This window comes from Monodelphis domestica, chromosome 1 (assembly GCF_027887165.1).
Source record: "Monodelphis domestica isolate mMonDom1 chromosome 1, mMonDom1.pri, whole genome shotgun sequence".
Taxonomy (NCBI): domain Eukaryota; kingdom Metazoa; phylum Chordata; class Mammalia; order Didelphimorphia; family Didelphidae; genus Monodelphis; species Monodelphis domestica.
This window is the reverse complement of record NC_077227.1, coordinates 380614110-380620109: the sequence shown is the minus strand read 5'-3', so window position 1 is coordinate 380620109 and position 6000 is coordinate 380614110. Positions and strand designations below refer to the sequence as shown.

At 37.9% G+C, this 6000-nt stretch overlaps 1 long non-coding RNA gene across 2 annotated transcripts in view; it reads right to left on the bottom strand.

Annotated features, from left to right (window-relative positions):
* Positions 1–912: 912 nt before the first annotated feature.
* LOC103105258 (uncharacterized) overlaps positions 913–6000 on the bottom strand; it is a 137223-nt gene continuing 132135 nt past the window's right edge. For both annotated transcript variants that reach the window (XR_008915176.1, XR_008915175.1), the window contains 2 exons: positions 5097–5231; positions 913–1499 (listed from right to left, as the gene is read on the bottom strand). This is a non-coding gene — a long non-coding RNA (uncharacterized LOC103105258). The remainder of the gene's footprint in view (positions 1500–5096; positions 5232–6000) is intronic.

The window sequence follows — 6000 nt, the reverse complement described above, 5'->3', positions numbered from 1 at the left end:
ACTATTGGCTGATGAAAGGCAACTAACTACAGCACTGTGTTCTGTATCCTGGGCTCAGTGACCATAGTATTGGTCTGTTTGCTCTCCTGCACTATGTCCTACGTTCAGCATCTCTCCTTGTCCACTTCACATTGACATCTGATCACTGCTTGTAGTGTTGCTCTGTAGTGTGTTTTTGTGAAGTTTTCATAAAAACTTGAATTTATTTCAAGCCTTATGCCACCCAAACATTCTGTACCTTCTAAAGCTTCTGAAAAAAAAGTATTTAAGAGCATATGCAATGTTTATAAGTGGGAGAAAGGTTAATAAGAATGTGGAAAAGGTTTATAGGAGAGTGGGAAGAGTTTATAAAGCCTTAAAATATATATAAATAATAAAATATAACCACTACTTTGCAGATTTTCACCTATCACAGGGGTGTCTGGAATGTAACTCCTGCAGTAGGTGAGGGATCACTGTACAATGCCACTCTACCACCACCACCACCCCATTTGCCTTTTTGATGCCTTTTGAATAAGGCATAACTTTCTAGAATTATATTCTAGGCATAGGTCTGGTCTCATCCCACTAAGCTTCCATGACAAGGTCAAATTTACTTTATTAACTTGTCTTGCTTATCATCCATACTTTTTATAAACACCTGAGGCGATAGGTTTTATTTGCAGACTTCTCTGTGATGGATGGAATTTATGAATGGATCCCCTGGGGTTCTTCCTACAGTGTAGCAACTTTTTGGTATCTAGTATGTAGTCATATAAGCAGTTTTCTCTCTTCAACTAAAGTTCTTTGGATAAGATTTCCAGAACTCTGGCAAATATAAACCCAAAATGGGGTCTTTGTCCCTGTTTCCCAATTTAAAGGAGTCTTTCATTCCTCTATTTTAATCTGTAATCTAGAAATCCAAATCCCAGATATCTTAAAAATTAATATTTAATAGTAACTTGTTTTTTACATCTAAGTTTCTTCCAGAAACCTCTCCCTCCCAGAGACATCCCATATAATAAAGAACTTTTTTTTTAAGTATAAGAAGGGAAAAAAAAACAAGCAAAATGAATCAATATACTGAAAAAGTCTGAAAATATGACATTCCACACCCATGAACCTCCCACCTTTGCCAAGGAGTGGAAGGAGGTATTAGATATCATCTTAAGCAGTTGTTCAACTCTCTCACATTGGCTTTTATTTTCTAGGCTTTGTCCATGACTGGCAGATGAAAACACTGCCAATGCCCCTAAGGTATTCTTGCCTAAGACTACGTAATCTTTGACAACACTCCTAGATTTGTTCTGGTAGTATCATTTGTGTCCACATGAAACAGCAGAAGGGTGTAGTTGTCTGATTTAAGTGTCTGGAAGTTTTCTGCCACGTGGTGGAGAGTTTATTTCATTATGAGTTCTTTAGACCTCTCATGGATTGTTGTATTGGTTAGTGTTGCTGAGTCTTCCACAGTTGATTATCATTATAATGTTGCTTTCTACATTGGAGAATTTTTAAATGGTCTGTGAAAAGTAGAAAACAAGTAACACTGAAGGTTAGAGAAATTCAGGGTTCACACAACTTCATTTCCCAGTAGATTAAAAAAAAAATCAGCTAAAAATCAGTTTGTGCTATGATGGCTGATAGTCATAAAAACTATCCCCTAAACATTTTTATCTGCTCAACAGCAAGTTCTATCCCTGAATTTTCTCCTCCTATTCGACCTTCTTTACTCCCCACCAATCAATGTTTTTGTAATTCTACTATATTCCAAGTAAAATCCATGACTTCAGTGGTACAGACATTCCACCAATGCAGATTGCAACCCCTCTAACAGTTCAGCAGATGGTCTTTGAGAGTTGCTGTAGCTGAAAAATGAACCACTTTGTAGCCACTCTCATGATGTAATAATTGCTGTGATGCTGATGCTGCTATTACTGCTTCTGATGATACGTTTCACTTGGTATCTTATGGTTCTTTTCAAAGTGTTTTCCACACATATCTCTATTCTCACAAGAGCTCTGTACTTCAGACAGAGCAGGGATTATTATCTCACTGTACAGATGGGGAAAACTGAGGCTCACAAAAGACAAGTGACTTCATAAGAAATGAGAACAGATGTTGAAATTGATTTTTATAGAAGGAGGTCCATATCCCTTGCACCAAATGTCTTACAAATAGGTGGTCAAACAGTCAATACTGAGTTATGTGAATTGTTCTCTCATCTATTAATTGACTAAATAGTTGTAGCTGCAAACTTTTAATAGGAAATAAATCCTATAACTTAAAAGCTTGGAGACCACAGAAGAAAGCAACTATGGTTGCTATAAGGGACTTAGAATCTGGGTTTCAGTATTGGTTTTTCCTTTTATTCATGACCTTGGAGAAGACATGGAACTTCTGTTAGTTCTTCTCTCTTTGAGATGGGGATAATAAACTACTTCTCAATTGGCCAATATGACAGAAAATGAGGGGTTGTGGGAGAATAGGGACATGAATGCATTGTTAGTGGAGTTGTGATCTGATCCAACCATTCTGGAAAGCAGTTTTGGAATTATGCCCAAAGCGCTCTAAAACTGCATATCTTTTTATCCATCAATATACCATTATTAAGTCTATATATCAAAAAGATTTTTTAAAAAGAGGAGGGCCAGGGGCAGCTGGGTTGCTCAGTGGTTTGAGAGCCAGACCTAGAGATACTTCCTAGCTGTGTGACTCTGGGCAACTCACTTAACTCCTATTGCCCAGCCTTTACTTCTCTTCTGCCTTAGAACCAATATATAGTACTGATTATAAGATGGAAAGTAAGGGTTGTTTTTTCTTTTTTTAATTAAAAAGGGGAGGGCCTATTTGTTCAAAAATATTTATTGCAGTTCTTTTTGTGGTATCAAAGAATTGGAAATTGAGGGGTTGCCCAGAGTTGTCCATTAATTGGAGAATAGCTGAACAAGTTGTGATACATGATTGTGATGAAATACTATTGTGCTATAAGAAATGATGAGCAATATGATTTCAGAAAAACTGATACAAAGTGAAATGAACAGAACCAGAAGAACATTGTACACAGTAACAGCAATATTTTTTGATGAACAAGTATGAGTGATCTAGCTATTCTCAACAATGCAGAGATTCAAAATAATTTCAGACTCATGAAAAATGTCATCTGCCTTCAGAGAAAGAACTGATGGAGCCTGAATGCAGACAGATACATACTATATTTCACTTTCTTCCTTCAAGAGTTCTCAAAATTACTAATTTGGAGAAATGTTTTACATGAATGCACAAGGGAAAAATCTATATCAAATTGCTAATCACCTCAGGGAAAGGGTGGTGGGGAAGGGATGATGGAGGGGGCAGAAGGATGGAAAGGAGGGAAAGAATTTGAAACTCAAGTTTTTAAAGTTTTAAAATTGCTTTTACATGTAATTGGAGAAAAAGGTATTTTTTAAAATACACAACTTATAGACTCGAAATGATCATCCTAGTGCAAACATCAACAACATGGAAATAGATTCTGATCAAGGACACAAGTAATACCCAATGGAATTGCACATCGGCTACGGGAAGGGTGCAGGGAGGGAAGGGAGGGAAATAATGTGATTCTTGTAACCAAGGAATAATGTGCTAAATTTACTAAATAAAATTTTCAAAAATAAAATAAAATAAAATAAAATGCACTACTTATCATGCAAGGATGCTGCAAGAGAAGTATTATAAACCCTAAAGGACTATATTAATAGATTATTAATACCTACATAAATCCTATCAGTCAGCAAGCATTTGTAGCAGTGGGAATACAGATTAAGGCAAGAACCAGTCCCTCCCCTCAACAAGTTTTTCTTCTAATGGTTGGAGTTTCTGGACAACATCTTTCTGGACATCTGTTTCTATCTGTAAAAATTAGATTATAAGTAGATGAGCTCTAAGGTATCTTTCAGCTCAAACATTCTATGATCATATGAAAGAATGTGGACACCAAGAAAAGTTTTTCTCTTTTCTCAGGTGAAAACCTGTGCTTTTTCACTTTGTCAGTGTGTGTAAGATAATACAGTTGTATAGCAATATACATACCAAGTGCTTAGGAGTACACATGGCTAGGTATGAGGTCTGGACTTGGAAATTGTGTCTGGATTCTAGCTGGCAGGGGGTAAGGTGCTGTCTAGCCTGGTAGTTCCAAATAATGCCAGGGATGGAGAGGGAGACAGGAAAGCTGGAGTGTCTGAGCTTTTATTGGCAGGTCATCCTAGGTACTGTCCATCATTTTATTCATGGAGAGTCTGGGCAGTCAACTATTTATGGCTTTGTCATTGGGGATGGATTGGAACCAAACCTACATACAAATAATTGCTTCCTCTCCAAAATTCATCTCTCCCCCATTCCCTCTGTTGCCAGCCTAGGGTCAAGCCCAGATTGTTTCACAGATGGGGTATAGCAACAAGAGGGATATTATGCATGATGTAACATAAAGAACTTTGGGCTGGGAGTCAGGAGACCTGGGTTCAAATTACAGTTCTTCCACGCAGAATCTGTGAGATTTTGAGCAAATTATTTCATTTCCTGAATCTCTATTTCCTTGTTAATTAGATCAGAGGTTCTTAGACCTTTTTTGTGTGTCTGGATCTCATAGGCACACTGGTGAAGACTATGGCCTTTCTCAGAATCATGTTTTTAAATGCCTAAAATACACCAGATCTCAAAGAAAACCAAATCTATTGAAATGCAATTATTGAAGTATTTTACCTATCCAAATTCACAGGTGCTCTGAAATCTATCCAGGAACTTTTTGGGAGTCTGTGAACTCCGGATTAAAGAACTCCTGGAGTAGATGATCACAAAGATTGCTCCCAACTCTGACATGATGTGTTCTAAGGTACCTTCCCACTTCTGACATTCCATATTCTAAAGTCCCCTCCCTCCAGCTCTGACAGTCTATGTTTTTATGATTCTAGCCTTTTCATATCCAGAAGTTCCCTTTGGTTTGTTCTTAATTCCTTTCTTTTTTTTTTTAAAGTGAATTCAGAAAATTCTACTAGAAAGTAGGGGAATCTGATTCCAACAGGGGTTGCTTAGCTTGGTGTTTATTTTTCTGAGTATGCAATCAAATATCCAGCCACCATTACCATTTTTGGTATTGCTATCTTCTTCACAGGGAATAGCAGTCCATCCACAATTGTATCCTTGAGAGAGATCTGAAACATCAAGGCACTAGTTCCTCCTGAACTGGCAAAATTGGCAGCACCAATAATAGCAGCAGGCTATAGTGGAAAAAACATGGAATTCTGAATGAGAGGACCTGGGTTCAGACCCTGACTCTACTACTAAGTAGATGTGTGACCTTGCAAATCACTCTGCCTCCCCACCCACCCACCAACCCACCCATCCATCACCACCACCTTGGATTATCCCTCTATAAAATGAAGAAATTGGACTAAATGCCCTTAATCTTAATCTATGTTCCCACTTTATGATCCTGTCATATACTACAAACCCTCCTAATTCCAAGTCCTATGATCTCATAAAGGTTACTGGACTTCGAGAACAGGGCTCCAATCTGCTGGTCTTAGAAAGTCCCATTAGTTCTCCATCCACCTTTCCCTGTTTCTTTATTGGGGGACTGAGAAAGTAACTGAAGAAAGCACTGATGCCCCCAATCCAGACAACCAAGTTGTTTCTTCTGCTTTTCAGTTTTCACTTTCCCCCAAATAAGAAATTGTCCCCCCGCCCCCCACAAGAGTTTTAAAGAGAATTTGGCCCTGCCCAACATCAAACATGCTCTGAGCTCTTACATGGAAGAACCCAAGAGCTTTGAAAATGACAATAATGTTACATTGATTAAAGCTAAGGATGAATGTTCCTGTTTAGCAGAGGAAAATAATTATCAAGACAATGAATGAACATAATAATAGTTCCTATTTCTATGATTTTAAAAGCCTAATGGAACCCTTTCCCCACAACAACCCCATGAGGTAGGTAAAGAGGAAGAATCTGAGACTGAGGAAGATGTAATGGCTTGTTCCAAGTCAC